Raw genomic sequence first — 18,263 nt, 5'->3', positions numbered from 1 at the left:
TTGTGTGTTCTGGTGTATCAGCTTGGGGCTTCGGTTTCTATAGCTCTCTTCTGTGGCCCTCACTGCGCTCCATGGGCTGGTTTGTGGTAGATACCCACAACATGTAGGCCTTCCAGGTTAAAAGCCTGCAGTTTAAAAGCCATCACCTCCTGGAAGCCTCTATGTACAGGGCTCCTGGTGCTTCATTCTGAGAGAACCATCTCTTATTTCTCCCCCAAAACATGTTTTAGATATTCTAGGAGGTTGAGTTCTTCTAAGGGCACTTTAGAACCCTTGAATCCTAAATGGTGAGTTCCTTTATTCTTAAAGCTGTCTGAGCTTTTCTGTCTTGTTCCTGGTGTGAAAGAAAATGTGTTGAGGACAAGAAAGGCAGAGCACAATTGTTTTGTGGAAGGTAGGATAGGCATGCACAAGGTAAAAACTTGTATTCTGAGAAGGAAGCTGTTCTAACAGTAAATAGTGTTCACACCTGGGAAGTTTTGAAGCCTGCACTAAATAAAGCCTCCAGAGTGACTGTGGAGGCCCTGCAGCTCAGCCACAGCAGCAGCAGCATTCTATTTTTATGTTACCAGCACCAGCACACCTAAACTGTGCTCTGTAAAGCAGCCACAGGCCCTGCCCAGGGAGGAGACAGTGTCTGACATTAGGGGACTTTTGAAGGGCTGCCTTCTCCACATTCCACTTCAGGAGCTGATCTTTGGAAACAAGCACATTCTCAGAGTCAGGTCAGGCATTGGTGTTGCCCGGCAGGTAGGACTGTCTGTGTGAATCCCAGGAGATGGCAGTAGCCCCCATATGCAAGGAGAGAAGGCCCTAGGCAGCTAGACAGTTCTGTGTACAGGCAGGCATGTCGAGCCCTATGGGCTTGCCTGGCAGCCCTGGTGTGCTGGCAACCAGATGTGAACTTGATTAAAACACCCATTATCTTCAATCTCGTCTGTCATGCCTTGTTCTTGAAATATTCAAAACATTACCACATACATTCTGTATTTTCCCATTTCTTGTTCTTGTGCTCATGGATTTCTTGACTGCTGACTTCTTGACTTATGATGATGATTTTTACCTGAGCCCTCTGATCCTTGAAAGTAGGGATGGGGGTGTAGCTTAGTATAGAGCACTTGTCTAGCGTGTACAGGCCCTGGGTTCAATCCCCTGCACCACACAAACAAAGGAGAAACATTTAAAGGAATTGCTGTTGTTTTTTTAAAATTGTAGATAGACACAATTTCTTTTTTTTTAAATTTATCTTATTTACTTGTGTGGTGCTGAGGATCCAACCCAGTGCTCCACACATATGAGACAAGCATTCTACCAACTGAGCCACAACCCGAGCCCAATTGCTCCCCTTAATTCTGGAAAAAAACTTACTGCAAAGAATCACCCTTCCTTGTATGTAAGACTCACAGGCATCCCCCTTTTTTTTACCTTGAGATAAGGCTAGACAGGCCTTTTGAATTCCTGTTCTTGGCTTCATAGATGATAAAAGTTCTTGTCTTCCCCTACTGATTAATTAGATCAAAACCAAATTTTGGTGGAGATTCTCTTCTTTCCTCAAACCCCCGAATTTTGACCCACCCTCTGCCTCCTGAAAATAGACTTGCCTTCAGAATAAATCATTATGTGATCTGACAGTGCCACCCAGTTTGTCACCCTAATTACCTGTCATCCTTTTTCTTTTATTTTTGTGGTACTGGGAATCAAACCCAGGGCCATTCTATCACTGAGCTACATCCCTTTTTAAAAATTTGAGATAAGATCTTGCTAAGTTATTGAGGCTGGCTTCAAACTTTCTGCCTACAGGCTTGTACAACCATGCCTGACTCTAACCCTCTTTCAACTTGTTTCTTCCTCCCTATAAGTAAATCCATTTTGCCTCTTTAGACAGACATAAGTCCCAATGAAATGGTCCCCCCTTGCAGTAATCCTTTCAAAATAGTTTACCAAGTCCTAATTTGTTTTTATTCATCTACTGTGGAACAAGCTCCTTTTGGTGGGGGGTACCAGGGATTGAATTCAAGAGCACTCAGCCACTGAGCCACATCCTCAGCCCTATTTTGTATTTTTATTTAGAGAACAGGGTCTTACTGAGTTTAGCGCCTTGCCAGTTGCTGAGCCTGGCTTTGAACTCACGATCCTCCTGCCTTGGCCTCCTGAGCCCCTGAGATTACAGGTATGTGCCACCACACCTGGCACAAGGTCCTTTATATTCTCTAAATTTCCAAATGTTTGTTGCTAGTATAGAAACAGTTGATTTTTTATTTCTCAATACCATATTCTGCAACCATGCTAAATTCACTTGTTAGTTCTAGGAGTTTTTTCAGTAGATTGCTAGAATAAGTAGACCAAAACCAGTAAATATTTTAAAGACTTGAACATTGTAGAATACTCCACCAATAATACCAGAATAAGAATTTTTTTCAATGACCCAGACCATTTGAAAAGATAGAGTCAATTTCAGACCATTTATAAGTCCCAATAAACTTAAAAGGATTTAAGTCATACAAGTTATGTTCTGTGACCACAGTGGAATCCAATTAAAAATAAAGAATCATCTCTGGGAACCCCCTAAATATTTGGAAAATGTGATGGTTAATTTTGTGTTCACTAGGCTAAGGGGTGACCAGATATCTGATAGAACATTATTTCTTGGTGTGTCTGTGAGGGTGTTTTTAGAAGAGATCAGCATTTGAATTGATAGATTAAATAGAGAAGATTTCCCTGCCAATGTTGATGGGCATGATTCAACAAACCAGAAAGAACAGAAAGGGAGAGGAAGAACGGAGTTGCCTCTTGGCGTGGCTGGAGCTTCCATTATCAGCTTCCTGGCACTGGGCCTTCACACTCCTACTGGGACTTCACATAATTTGTTCTCTTTGTTCTTGATCCTTCAGACATGGAATGCAACTACCCACTGGCTTTTCTGCTTGCAGTTGGAGGATTGTGGAGACTTCTCAGCCTCCATAATCACATGAGCCAGTCCCTCATTATAAATGTCTTTCTATATGTACTCCATTGGTTCTGTTTTTCTGGAAACCCCTAATAAGGAAAATTATTATTTTCTAAAGAAAGAATCAAACAGGAAATTAATATTTTGAATTGAGTGAAAATGAAAACTGTATTGTTTATATTTTTTTCTATATTTTATGTGTTGACATCTTACTCTGAGATAGTGAAGGCCTAGCCATAGCAGGCCAGACATTAGCATGGTCAGACACACACACTGACCAATCCCAGAGCCACACTTCTGTCTGATCCACACACTTCAGGAAGCAATATTCCTCTTAGTCATACTAGTGCCAGGTGCCAGACACCTAGGGACCATCACTATAGTTTAGAGCCCAACAAAATTATTTATACTAGCCAATCGTAAAATGTTTACCCTGAAATATCTTGCCTTTCCCAAGAAAACTCTTAAGAAAAACTCTTGGACTTTCCTTTTACTCCAGTTTCTACAGACTGACCATCGTGTATCTTCCCCATGTGGCTCATGATGTGACATGCCACTGGTTTCTAGGACTTCTGAATATAATAAACTTTTGTTTACCTGAACCGTGCTTCTAGCCAATCATCACAAAACCAGAACAAAAATCAACAGCAAAATTTGAGGAATGCAACCAGCACAGCATTTACAGAAAAGTATGCCAGGGTATACCATTAAACTATACCAGAAGAGAAAAACTCCAATCAGTAACCTCTACTTCCATTTTAAGACACCAGAAAAAGATCAAATGAAAGAGAAAGCAAATTAAAGAGAAGAGGTAATGAAAATCAAAGCAGGAAATCAATGGGGTAAAACAATACAGAAAATCAATGAAACTAAAATCTGGTTCTTTGAGAAGAGCAACACAAATTACCAATATTGGGAATGAGAGAGGTGATATTACTACAAATTCTACAGTTATTAAAAAGACAGCAAGTGAATGCTATGAAAAAACTGCACAAAATCCACCCCCCGGAAATTACTCTATGAAGAAAGTATTATTTTGATAACAGAGACCTTTGAAGAAAAGTGCAAACTAATATCTTTTATAAACATGCAAAATTTCTTAACAAAATCCTAACAAATCAAATTTAAAAATCCACAAAAGGGATATTATCATGACTAAGTGGATTTTGTCCCAGGATTTCAAGATTGGTTTACCATTTGAAAAAATCAATTGATATAATTAAACATACTGAAAAACCATGTGTTTGTCTCAATAGATGCATTTGACAAAATTCAGCATTCTCATGATAAAAATTCTCAGGAAATCAGGAGTGCATGAAAATTTCTCAGAACAGTAGAGGATATCTACCAAAAAAAAAAAAAAAAAAAAGCATTTAGTGTTGAAAAACAATGTTTTCCCCTAAGATCAGAAACTGATTGTGTCCAATCCCACCACTTCTACTTGGCAATGTACTAGAAGCTCTAGTCAATGCAATAAGGTAAGAAAAACTCATATAGACTGAAATGAAAGGAATAAACTACCTTTACTTGCAGATGATGTGACTGAGTTTAAAAATCTCATGGAACCTTCAGAAAAAGCTCCTAGAACTAATGAGTGAATTTAGCATGGGTGTACAATACAATATTTTCCCCCTCTTCCTCCTCCTTCTCCTTCATCCCCTTCTTTTCCTTCTTCCACTTCTCCTCCCCGCCCCCTTACATGTAGCAAGGATTACTATCAAACTCCACTCATTTGGTCAAGATAGCATGTAAGTGAAAAACTTTCCTCTTATGTACAAATATACTTTTATATACTAGCATCAAATATTTGAAAATTGAAACAAATACTATTTATAATAGCACTGAAAATATAATATGGCAAAAAATAAAGCCAAGAAATGTGTGGAGATTACCTGAAAAAAGATGTCAATTTGCCTGTATTAGTCATTATATTAATCTATTTTAAAAGCAGATTATTTTTAATATTTATTTTTTTGTGTTGTAGTTGGACACAATACCTTTATTTTATTTGTTTATTTTTATGTGGTGCTGAGGATCAAACCCAGGGCCTCACACGTACTAGGCAAGCGCTCTACATCTGAGCCACAACCCCAGCCCTTAAATCAGATTCTTAACCAGACTTTTTATGAAAATTGATAAATGGTAAAATATCATGGAATAATGAAACAAAAACATCAAAGATAATTCATAAAAGGAGTACAGTAGGAATAGAAGCAGAAAAATACACCGATGGAATGAAATAGAGGAGGTAGCATTATGTGGCCAGTCTACACACATGTCCATTGTTATGGTTTGGATCTGAGGACTTCCCCAAACGCTCCTGTGTTAATGAAGGAACATTCAGGGGTGAAATTGTTGGATTGTGAGGGGTGTAACATAAGTAGTTCATCCTAGTTTGAATGGACTAACTGGGTGGTAAGCAGATGGGTCATGGCTGGAGGAGGCGGGTCCCTGGAGGCATGCCCTGGAAGAGTTCATCTTCTCTATGCCCCTTCTTCTAGCTCTCCCTGCTTCCTGGCCACCATGAGTGGAACAGCTTTTCTCTGCCATGTCCTTCCTTGATGATGATGTAGCTCACTTTGGGCCCAGAATAATGGAGTTGGCTGACTATGGACTAAACCTAGAAGCTATGAGTCCCAAATAAACTTTTCTTCCTCTAAAACGTTCTTGTTGAATATTTTAGTCACATACACACCTTTCTACATCTCCATTTATTTTAATATTATCTATGAAGCTATTCATAGATATTCTATGTGTAGGATTTATTTTGCCCTTCCTTTCATATTTACAACTTTCTTCTCGGAGAATGAGAAAACTGGCAACCATTTTTTCACAGGATATTTTCCTATTTGCTCAGTCCTAAAATGTGCATGAAGTAGTTCGGAAGTACTAATTTATGCTGCTGTGAAAAGAAAGGTTTCTGATTATAGTTTGCTATTTGTTTAGGGTTGTTTTGTAACCTGAGGGCATTGAGTCCTAATCTTATGTTCAAATATTACTTGGGTTCTTTCCCTAATGATCCTTCAGTGTGGTTATGTTATTCATTTGATAAGTAGTTTGATTCATTTGGGCTTTTTATGTATCAAAATCTTCCCTATTGTTGATTTTATTTATCTTTTTTTGAATATGTAAAACACTAACATGATTACAAAATTTAGACTGTACAAAAAAGTTATATTTAGAAAAGTTTTTTCTCACTCCTACTTCCTTTGTCTTTTCATCCATTTCCTGACATTCCCTATAGGTATCATATCTCAGTATATAGCTTATTTTGCTTGTATTTCTTTTTTTATTCAAATAAGTGGATATATGTGTATTTTCTTATTTTTCTTTTTTCTTACACAACAATGTAGTAGGTAATATTTTCCACTTTTTTAAACATCAAAATAAATTCTGGATCATCATACCAATTCATACCATTTCATACAGGTCTTTCTCATTCTCTCTCTCTATCTCTATCTCTATCTCCATCTCTATCTCCATCTTTCTCTCTCTCATACAGGGGATAGAACCCAGGACCTCACACAGGAGCTATATCACTGAGTTATACCCCTAGCCCACTTCCTCATTCTTTACAACTTCAGAGTGGTCCATTGTGCAACTGTTTTAGTCAGTTTTTCGTTGTTGTGGCCAAAACACCTGACAAGAAAAATTGAAAGGAGGAAAAGTTTGTTCTGGCTCGCAGTTTCAGCTGTTCAGTCTGTGGCTGGCTGACTGCATAGCTCTAGGCCTAAGGTGGAACTGTACATTATGTTGGAAGGGCATGGCATGAGGAAGCAGCTCAGGACAAGACAACCAGGAAGCAGAGAGAGCTCTACTCACCAGGGACAAAATATAAACCCCAAAGTCACACCCCCAGTGACTTACTTCCTCCAGACACACCCTACTTGCCTACAATTACTGCCCAGTTAATCCATCAGTGAATTAATCCACCAATTAGGTTACACCTCTCATAATCTAATCATTTCACCTCTGAAAATTCTTGCATTGTTTCACACTTGAGCGTTAGTTGTATACCTCATATCTAAACCATAGCAGCAATTGTACCATATTTCATTTAAATTCTCTTACGTGTGCAGCATTTAGGTTGTTTAAAATATTCTGCAATTGCAAACAATGCTTCAATAATGAAACTTGTGCAATCTATCTTTTCATTGTTGGAAGTATATCTTCAGCATAAATTTGTAGAAATGAGATTGCCAGTTACAAAGGTAAATGTTTGTGTAGCTTTCTTAAATACTGCCAAATCTCCCCTCTGTAAGGGTGGTCCTAATTCATAATCCCAGCAACGTATAAGATGCTTGTTTATCTACCACCTCACCATCAGAGTATACTATTACATATTTTTTAAATTTGCCAGTGTGATGGATGAGAAGTGATATTTAGTGTAGTTTAAATTGACATTTCTGGGGCTGGGGCTGGGGCTGGGGCTCAGAGATAAAGCGCTCGCCTAACATGCTTGAGGCACTGGGTTCAATCCTCAGCACCACATAAATTATAAAATAAAGATATTGTGTCCACCTATAACTAAAAAATAAATATTAAAAAAATAAATTGACATTACTCTTATAAACTAGATTGAAATTTTTTTCATTTTCATATATATTATTTTTTCATACATATTTATTTGAATTTCCTGTTCTTTTGTCAATTTTTCTATTGGATTTTAAAAATTTCTCCTCATTTTTTCTTTCTTTTTTTTTTTGGTTCCAGGGATGGAACTCTGGGGCACTCAACTACTGAGCCACATTCTCAGCCCTATTTTATATTTTATTTAGAGACAGGGTCTTGCTGAGTTTCTTAGGGCCTTGATAAATTGCTGAAGCTGGTTTTGAACTTGCAATCCTCTTGTCTCAGCTTCTCGAGACACTGGGATTACAGGTGTGTGCCACCATATGGGGCTTCCCCACAATTTTTATGTTATTTATCTACTAATATACTGGCCTTTTATCTGTAATATATGATACAAATATTTTCATTAAATGTGTTGGTTGCATTTTAACTTTGTTTATGGTGATATCACCAAATAAATATCATACAAATAATCTTAGTGTTTTGGGTTTTAATTTAATCAAATTTATCAATTTTTTTTAAAAAACATTTCTTTTAGTGAATCTGGATTTTGAGTTATTCTTAGAAACCTTACACACACACACACACACACACACACACACTCACATACATACACAGCAGCTAAATAGAAATTTGCCTAGTGTTCTCCTAACACTTGTAGGAGCTCAGTTTATATTTAGATCCTGGATCATTTGCAGTTTATTCTTGAATAGGTGTGAGATATAGCTCAATTTTATCTTTTCCCAAATGGCTAACCAGTTGTCCCAGGATCATTTATTTAAGACTACATTTTTTGTCCTAGTGATTTGATTTGCTACCTTTATTTTATACTGTAGTTCCATATGTATCTAAAATTATTTCTGATTTTTCTATGACAGACTTGACAAACTATGATAGACTTGCTGCCTTGTACAAGTGCTAGCACCACACCATACTGTTTTACAGGGATTTTAGAAAATGTTTTAGTGTCTAATAGGGCTAGTCAGCTTTATATTTTCCTTTTTAGTGTTTTCCTGAGTATAATTTTGTTCTTTCCTTTGGTGCTAGGAACTGAGCCCAAGGCCTCATGCATACTAAGCAAGTACTCTACCATTGAACTATACCTCCAACTTTTTCCTGAATATTCTTGAATTACATATTTATTTTTCCATACAAAGTTTAGCATCAACTTTTCTAGTTCCATTTTTGAAAAATAAAAATAAAAAACCTTGTGGGCATTTTTATTGGGAGTGCATTAAATTTATAAATTAATTTAGGGAGATCTGACACCTTTTTCATATTGTATCATTCTATCCAAGAATAAGAAACGTCTTTCTTTTTATGTATTTGATGTTTACCTCATGAAGATTTTGCACACTTTCTCTTAAATTTATTCCTAAGTACTTTATCTTCTTTAATGCCATGCAAATGGGATTTTTCTCTACCATCATATATTCTAGCTGGCTATAATTTGCATATGTAAAGGGTATTTCTTTTATATGATAATTTTATAGTCGGCTACTTTATTGAATTATTACTTTTATCATTGATTTTCTAGGATTTTTCTAGTACATTTATATATTCTACAAAATATAGATTTGTTTTCCACTCTCATGCATCTAGTTAATTCCTATTATCTAATTTCATTGGCTAATATCTCTAGTATAACATTGATTACTAGTGAAGATGGCAGATGAATTTGCCTTGATCATGATCTTTGTGGAAAGTTCCTTTTTCCATTAAATGAGATTTTGGCTTTTGCACTAAGGGGTGTGTGTATACAAGTACATATGCATTTATCTACTGAAGAATAGTATCAATTCCTCTTTTCTTGAGTGTTGCTTTTTTCTTGGTTGTTTTGTTTTGGTTTTTATTCTTTGTGTTGTTGAGGATTAAATCAAGAGCCTTGTGCTAAGTATTCTACCACTGAGCCATATCCCTAGCCCTTTTTATTTTTTTAGTTTGAGACAGGGTCTCTGTAAGTTGCTTATGGCTTTGCTAAGTTGCTGAGGCTGGTCTTGAACTCAAGATCCTTCTGTCTCAACCTCCAGGGTCCCTGGGATTACAGGCATGTGCCACTGCATCCAACTCTTGAATGTTTTTAATAGAAACAATTAAGGAACTTTGTCAAAGACTTTTTCAGAGTCTTTGGAAACATGATTTTTCATCTTAGATTTATAAATGTGGTGTGCTAATTCCACATCTTTACCAGCTTTAGGTGTCAATGTTATATTTCTCTTATAAAATAATTTTTCCTTCATTTTCAGTGCTCTCGAAAAATTTATGAAGTATTGAATCTATTTGTTCATATTTTTTGTGGAAATTCCTTGATATTTTCCCCTGTTTCTTCTAGAGAAATTGGTCTGCTTAAATTTTCTATCTCTAAATGTGTTTCTCTAGGAAGTTAATTCATAATAGCTTGCAATATTTTAAAAGAGGTCTAAAAAGTAGTTCCCGCCAGTGCACACTTGTAATCACAACAGCTCAGAAGGCTGAGGCAGGAGGTCTGCAAGTTCAAAAGTCAAATAGCAATTATTCAAGGCCCTAAAAAACTTAGAGAGACCTTGTATCTAAATAAAATATAAAAAGGGGCTGGAGATGTGGTTTAGTGGTTGAGCACCACTGGGTTCAATCCCTGGTACCAAACAAACACACAAAAAACAAACAAGTAAAAAAGTAGTTCCTTGGGGTCTCAAAATATTTTCTGTTTCAATGTTTATTTCAACATTTACTATTTCTTATTTTGTTCATTTGTACTTTATCCCTTTTTTTATCAAGCAAATATAAGTAGTAATTTGTCTATTTTGTTACTTTCCCCCCAAATTAAAGATTTTGACTTAATCGAATCCATTTTTTTTTGGTTCTTTATTTCATTAATTTTTGCTTTCTTTGTTATGCATTTTATTTCCTTTCTCTAGTTTTTAGAACATCCCCCCTTCCATTGGGTGTAATTTGCTTTTCTTTTTCTAGTTTCCTAAAGTGGAAGCTTCGATTATTTAGATCTTCCTTTTTTCCTAATATATGCATTCAATGCTGCAAATTTCCTTCTAAACATCACTCTTGTGTCTCTCAAATGTTGATAACTTGCATTTTCATTTCCATTTAGCAGTTTTTTCTTTTGTGGTGCTGGGGATTGAACCCAAGGCTTGGAGCATACTAGGCAAGTGTTGTGCTACTAAGCCACACCCCAACCCTAATTTGAAATATTTTTGAATTTCTCTTGTGAAAATTGAAAAAAAAACCCCAAAGTGCCAAAATAAATAAATGAAATGAAAGAAAGAAAAAAGCTGAAAAAAGAAGAAAAATAATAAATACATAAATTCCCTTGAGACTGATTTATGAGTTATTTAGAAGTGTGTTGTTTTGGAGGTTTCTTGGATTTTTTTTTGGTTATTGATTTCTAGTTTAATTCTGTTGTCATCTGATAGCATGTTTTGGGTGATTTACATTCTTTTAAATTTCTTAAAGTGTGTTTTATGGCGAGCAATGTGGCCTATCTTGGTGAATATTCTGTGTGAGTTTGAGAAGAATTTGTGTTCTGCGGGTGAAAGACAGTCTGTAGATGCCAATTAGATTCAGCTGATAGATGGTGCTGCTCCACTCAACTGTGTCCTGCTGATTGATTGTCTGACAGCCAAATGTGTCCGTTGCTAATAGAGTGGATTCGTCTATCTCTCCTTCTAATATCATCATTGTCGTCATCATTATAAGTTTTGTGACACTGTGAATTGAACCTAGGGGCACTCTACCACTGAGCTACGTCCTCAACTTTCCTTATTTTATTTTGAGACAGGGTCTTACAAAGTCATCCAGGTTGGCCTCCAACTTGCAATCCTCCTGCCTCAGCCTCTTGCATTGCTGGGATTACAGTGTGCAGCTAGCTCCTTGCAATACTATTATTATTATTATTAATTTATTTATTTTTTGCCTAATGTTTTTGAATACTCTATTGGTAGCACCCTGAATCTTTCATTGGTGGTATCCAGTATCTTGAGGAGCCCATAAAAGGCATTCTTTCTTTCTTTCTGGCATTTCTTTTTGATCTTTAAGTTAAAAAAAAAACACCTTTCCATTTCTATATTTAGGTTCTCTGCCTTATTGTGTACTTTTCACTTATTCCATTAGTACCACTCACATATTAATCACGTATTTCTTAAGTTCACAATCTGATAATTCCAGCATATCTGCCATATCTGAGTCTTATTCTAATGCTTGCTTTGTTTCTTCAAAATATTTTCTGTCTTTTTGGGTGCCTTATTTTCTTTATTGTTGAAAGCCAAATACTATGTACTGGGTTTTACATAAGGAACCAAGGGGAAAATGCCTTTTTTTGACATTTTATGTTTACCTGGCTAGGAGTGAGGCTGTAGATATCAGACACTAAATTTCTTCTGGTGTTCTTAGTTTTGTCTTCCTCATTGCACGGAGCCCTGTTGAGGTGCTAGCAAGATGTGGGAGCAGGAGGCACCTTTTCTAGCTCCTTAAGCCTCAGTTTTAGTGAGTGTCCACCTGGCCTGTGACCATCACAGCATACATTCCAATTTCCTCCTTCAGTGGGTCGGGAGAGTGAGAGGGTGCTGGAGGAGGGGTATTTCCCTTCCCCCAGGATATTTAAACTCTCATAAGGCTAGAGTTAAATTAAGCTGTAAATTAGCATTAAGTCAGAGTCCAGCTAAACTCTTGGGCTCTGGTAAACTTATTTCTCTTGAGGCAGGCCTCGTTAAGAAAGAATGCTCTGGCATATTTCAAAATCTCTAATTTCCCCTTCACCTTGCCAGAGTTATGAAGGGGTTTTCCTCTTTAGATTGAAAACCTGATAGGACTTCCTGGAGATAGAATTTAAAAAAATCTGGGGACCTCCCTGCAAGATTGGGCCTACTGGAATTTTTAACTCTTATTAAACTACCCAGACAGAGCCTCTGGACATTCAGTAATTACAGTTTAAGGTTTTCTATCCTAGTACTGGTTCCCACAGAGGTTATTACTCCAGTAGTAATTCAAGAAGTGATTCTTTCTATCTACCTGTCTCCAACTTATGGGGCAGCAGTTTGTCTTATGACCCTAAATTCTCTGCTGGATATAAGAAGAGGTTTCAGTTTGTTAAGATTTTCCTGTTAGGATGGGATTCATGACTTCCCAGCTCTTTACACTCCAGACCAGAAACTGGCAATATAATCTTAGGGGACCCCTGTTGTATACGTGACCTAATGTTGATAGAAACATTGTTATTGGCGATGATTGTCTTGTACTGCAGCCTTATGTGATGTGCACCTTTCTTTCAGAATTCCTTACAATGGTCTCATTCTTGTTTTTAGTCTATCACATCATCTGTGTCTAAGAAATGGTGGATGTTATGAAACACATCACCTGCTAATGCAACCGTGCTGGCCAAGTGGACATGCTCCTCATTTATATGCAAAGCATAAGACTTCATAAACCTTGGAAGCAGATTTGGACTCAAATGTTAGCTTTGTTCCTACAAACTCAACTCTTCTTGGTCAGTCTCTTCTGCTTGTTTCTTCATCCATAAAACAAGGATAATATGTCCATGTCATAGGTAAGCTGTGAGAACTTAATGGATTAAAGGGTGCAGAAGTGCCTAGGATTGTGCCTGATGCTCAATAAATGATTGAAGTCCACCCTCCATATCTGTAGATTCTACACCCACTCAACCAACCTCAGCTTGAAAATATTTGAAAAAAAAATTGCATCTGTACTGAACATGTACAAATTTTTCCTTACTCCCTAAATAATGTAGTATAATATTATTTACATAGCATTTACATTGTATTAGATGCTATAAGCAATCTAGAGAGGATTTAAAGTATACATGAGGATTGCATATGCAATATGCAAATACTATGCCATTTTATATAAGGGACTTGAGCATTTGTAGATTTGAGTATCTTCAGGGGATCCTGGAACCAGTTCCCCTTGAATACCAAGAGAGGACTATATTAAAATGTAAGCCAACATTTTATGAAGCTGTTCAATTAAAATGATAGTTCTTTGCCACAAAAATCTAGCATGTTTTGTGGCAGCTAAGTAACTAATTCTAAGGTGTGCTGGCTGGTGAATCTACTGGAGAGTACCCACATTCCTTTGTGGGAAGATATTTATTCTCTGCCCCAACTAATGAGGGTTGTTGGCCAGATATCAGCCTTGGCTTAAACAGCGCCACCTGATCCACAGGAGAGGCGGTTCTCTGTCTTTTGGTTTAACTCTGTCTTGTTTTCTTTCTCTTCTGCCTTTTTATTGAGGGGTCTGGGGGAAGTAACAAGACCACACCATTGTTTTTCTCTTTTACACCATTAATTCTTTTTTTTCCTTTACATAATTTTTTTTTTATTGGTTGTTCACAACACCATTAATTCTTAGACTGAAACCTGTCAGTGCATGGAATCAGAGCCCAGATAGTTGCTTGAGAGAATGTGATGCAGACCAAAGGGAATCCTGGTGAATCATTCTTGCCCTGCTGTGAGCAGCAAGGCCAGGTTCAGAATTCAGAGCCTTGCTTTCTAGAATGACTAGTATAGTAGTTCCTGTTTCAAAGATCCAGTGTGGTCATCCCTATTCTATCCCCAAATATAGTTCCTCAGGCTTTGCTTACCTAACACTCCACAGTCTCATTCTGCCTCCTGGAGATTTGTGGTGGTTACCTGAATCCGAGTTCTGAGAGGTGTTCATGACTATCTCCTGGGTTTACTTCCCCACATGACTAGTTATTGAACCTAGAGTTTGTTTAACTTTTAGAGGACACATTATTCTCCCTTTTCTGCTGGAAGGGCAACTGTTGTTTCTCTATGTACTCTCAACAAGTTGGTTTTCTTGAGGGAAAACATCTGTACGAAACCTCTCTGGGCTTCATTCAGACAGGAACAAATGGGGCTCCCATGTCTACTTGAAATCAGAGGCCTGCATCTGTTTCTCTTGCTCAAAGTTATTATTATGTTTTTTTTTTTTCCCACTTAGGTTTAAGATTTCTTTTTTCTTTTGGAAGCATTGAGGATTGAGCTTAGGATAATCTACCACTGAGTTACAGCCCCACCCCTTTTTGGTTTTTTAGACAGTCTTGCTAGGTTGCCTGGGCTGTCCTGAAACTTGCTATTCTCCTGCCAACCTCCCAAGTAGCTGGGCTTATTGGTTTATGTTTAGGATTTCTAAACTGGTAGGCTGCACCTGTGTGTAGTCCCAGCTACTTGGAAGGCTGAATAGGAGAATCCCTTGAGTCCAGTAGTTGGAGGCCAGTCTAGGCAATATAGTGAGACCCTGTTTAAACAAAAAACAAAAAACAGGGGCTGGGGATATAGCTCAGTTGGTAGAATGCTTGCCTTGCATGTACAAGACCCTGGGTTCCATCCCCAGCACCACAAAGAAAAAAAAAAGGGGGGGGGCTTAAAACATTTCATTGAATCCCTCCACAATTATGATTCCCACTTACTTTTATTTCTTCCTCTATTATTATTATTATTATTTGTTTTGGTACTAGGGATTGAACTCAAGTGCACTCAACCACTGAGCCACATCCCCAGCTCTATTTTGTATTTCTGTTTAGAGGCAGGTCTCTCTGAATTGCTTAGCACCTCACTTTTGCTGAAGCTGGCTTTGAACTCATGATCCTCCTGCCTCAGCCTCCCGAGCTGCTGGTATTATAGGTGTGCCACTGCTCCTGGCTTACTTTTTTAAAATCTATTTTTTTTTTTATTATAAAGACAATGTCATTACAGAAAACCTGGACAGAGACCAAAGTAACAGTTAATTTTTTGGTTGGAATAAGAAATTCTCCCAGACAGAATTTATTCTATTTCTGGATTCATATTTTTCCATTAGTAATAATTAGCAATGAAATGATACAAGAATACCCTCTCATCCATAGTGGTTTTGCTTTCCATGATTTCACATACCTGTGCATATAAGTTTGCTTTCCATTGATATAACAAAATATCTGGAATGATGGATACTTTATAAAGAAAAAAAGTGTTTATTATTTATTTATTGCTACCAAAGATTGAACCCAGAGGTACTTTACCACTGAGCCACATCCCCAGCCCTTTTAATTAATTTATTTATTTTTATTTTGAGACAGGGCCTTGTGAAGTTGCTGAGGCTGGTTTTCAACCTGTGATCCTCCTGTCTCAGCCTCCTGAGCTGCTGGGATTACAGGTATTTGCCACCATGCCCTTAAGAAAAGAGGTTTCTTTGACTCACAGTTTTGGAGGTGGGAAGTCTAAACAGTACGTCATTGACTCTGGCAAAGGCCCTTGAAGCTGTGTCACCTCAAGCAGATGGCATCATGGAGGGAGAGCATGTGAGAAAGGGAGATCACATTTTGAGACAGGAAGCCAGAGAGACTGGGGAAGGACCAATCTTCCAGGGTCCTGGGAGATCTACATTAATTGAGGGCAGTGATCTAGATTTCCCACGAGGCTCCACCTTATGATGATTCTACCACCTCTTAATGGAAGCCACACTGAGAACCAAGCTTCTGACACATGGACCCTTGAGAAACAAACAACATTTGAATGATAGCATTGGTCAACTGTGATCCAAAACTATTAAATGGAAATATCCAGAAATAAACAACTCCTAAGTTTTAAACAACTTTTATTATAGTATAAAAGCAATATATTGTTATAATTTTTCTTATTATTAGTTGTTGTGCCTAATTCATAAATTAAACTTTATGATAGACATGTATGTATGGGAAAAAAATACATATAGATAGGTCTCTTTATGGTCAAGGTTTCAGACATCTACTGAGGGTGGATAAGGAACTACTATATTCTTTTACTTTCTTCTACCTTCTTCTCTTTTTTTACTATAGTTCTTTTTCTTAATTGGCCTCAACAGATGACTAACTACATTTTGCTTTTTTTTAATTTTTAAAATCTTCATGGGGGGCTGGAGCTGTGGCTCAGTGATAGAGCACTTGCCTGGCATGTGTGAGGCATTGGGTTCAATTCTCAGCACTGCATATAAATAAATAAATAAAATAAAGGTTCATCAACAAATAAAAAAAAAATCTCTTTCTCTATCTCTCTACATATCTATGTATCTTCATGGTTTTTAGCATTAGGAATTGAACCCAGGGCCTTGTGCCTTCTAAGCATTCCCACTGAACTACACTCCCAGCCCTCCAACTCGAAATATTTAATATAGAGATGTATCTGTATATACACTATCTTATATAGAGATTTCACCATTTTGAATTATCTTATATAGAGTTTCTGAATTATATACAGAGATTTAACCACTTCTGGTCCAGGATGGACTGAGTCGACTTCTACACTCATGGTCCTTTAATGATCTTGTTAATCCTGAGGACCAGTAACTCTGCAAGGTTACTGTGCCCTTCTTCATACCTTGTCTCCTAGCCACATTGCCCTCACTTCTACTGAAAGACCCTCTCTTCATTCCTGCTGAATGTTGCTTCCTTAAGGAAGGCTTTCTTCTGTGTCATCCTTCCCAAGAATTCCAGTCATGTTCAGCTCCAGGTTTGTGACAGAGTAATCTGTCTCGTATTTCTGTACCTGTATTTATTATTATTGTTATCTTGGTACTGAACTTCATCCCTGCTCCTTTCTATTTTTTATTTTGAAACAGGGTCTTGCTAAGTTGCTAAGACTGGTCTCAAACTTGCACTCCTCCTGCCTCAGCTTTCCCAGTAGTTTAGATTGATTACAGGTCACGTGTCCAGTTTATGGTGGTTTTTTTTGTCACTTACATGATAACTTATAATTATTCAAACACAATATAGATTTAACAGAATTGTAAAGGTATAACTACTATTTTCGTTTAGTAACAATATTTGTAGAGTTTTTTAAAAAGTTTAAAAAATTTACCTTTATATACATGAGTACAAACTCTGGAATCTTCAAAATAATGTGCTGGGTTTCCAGGATAAGTGGTTAAGCTGCTAACAGGATCTGGGCTCCCTTCCTAGTCTTTGCTATGCCAAGTCCCTCCTTTGGGGAAGCACTTCCTTTTTTGCAGAGGCACTGAGCTCCGACCCTATGTTGGCAAATTCCACTCCCCTGCCTACCCACAGAAGTGTTTTCACTTCTCCAGGGTCTGTGAGAGCCCAGGGAATGCCTACAATTTGCAGCAGTCATTACCCTCACATTCTTTCTCCCTGCTTCAAAAGGTGGCCAGAATCAAAATGATGAACCCAGGACTGGGGGTAGGGCTCAGTGACAGACCCCTTGGGTAGCACGCTTAAGGCCTGGTTTCCATCCCTAACACTGCAAGGGGTGGGGGGAAGAATTGTCAAGTTCCAAAAAAGCCATCATAAATGATCCTTATTATCATCTAGGGCACGCGGTAAAATAACAGGGTGCAAATTCGCCCCTAACACAAATTCTCATTTTTAAATGTGGAATTTCAACACTATAACTTAAAATCATAAAAATCTTTATAAAACACAAAAGAAGACGAAGGAGATTTCTTTATTATACTTTCTATAAGTAATTTTAAAAGAAGAAAATTAAAATTGTTTTTAAAATCCTAGTCGATTTCTCTCTCCCTCTCTCTTTTGTTGGCCATGGCTGGAAGTGGGCTGGACCTTAAAACTTTGTGGTTTCGAAGAACGCTTAAATGCTGAATTAATCTAATGTGAAGAAAAAAAAAATAATAGCCTCATTCTCTCGCAGTCTAATCACAGACTTTTTTTTTTTTTCCGTCCTAAGGGAGGGAGCCTTTAATAATGATCTATGTAAACTGATGCCCAGACGGCATGAGTTCGAAGAAGCTCTGCTCCAGCAAGTTA

The sequence above is a fragment of the Spermophilus citellus genome, assembly GCF_964194105.1.
Source record: "Spermophilus citellus genome assembly, chromosome: 11".
NCBI lineage: Eukaryota > Metazoa > Chordata > Mammalia > Rodentia > Sciuridae > Spermophilus > Spermophilus citellus.
Note: the sequence above shows the minus strand (reverse complement) of the source record.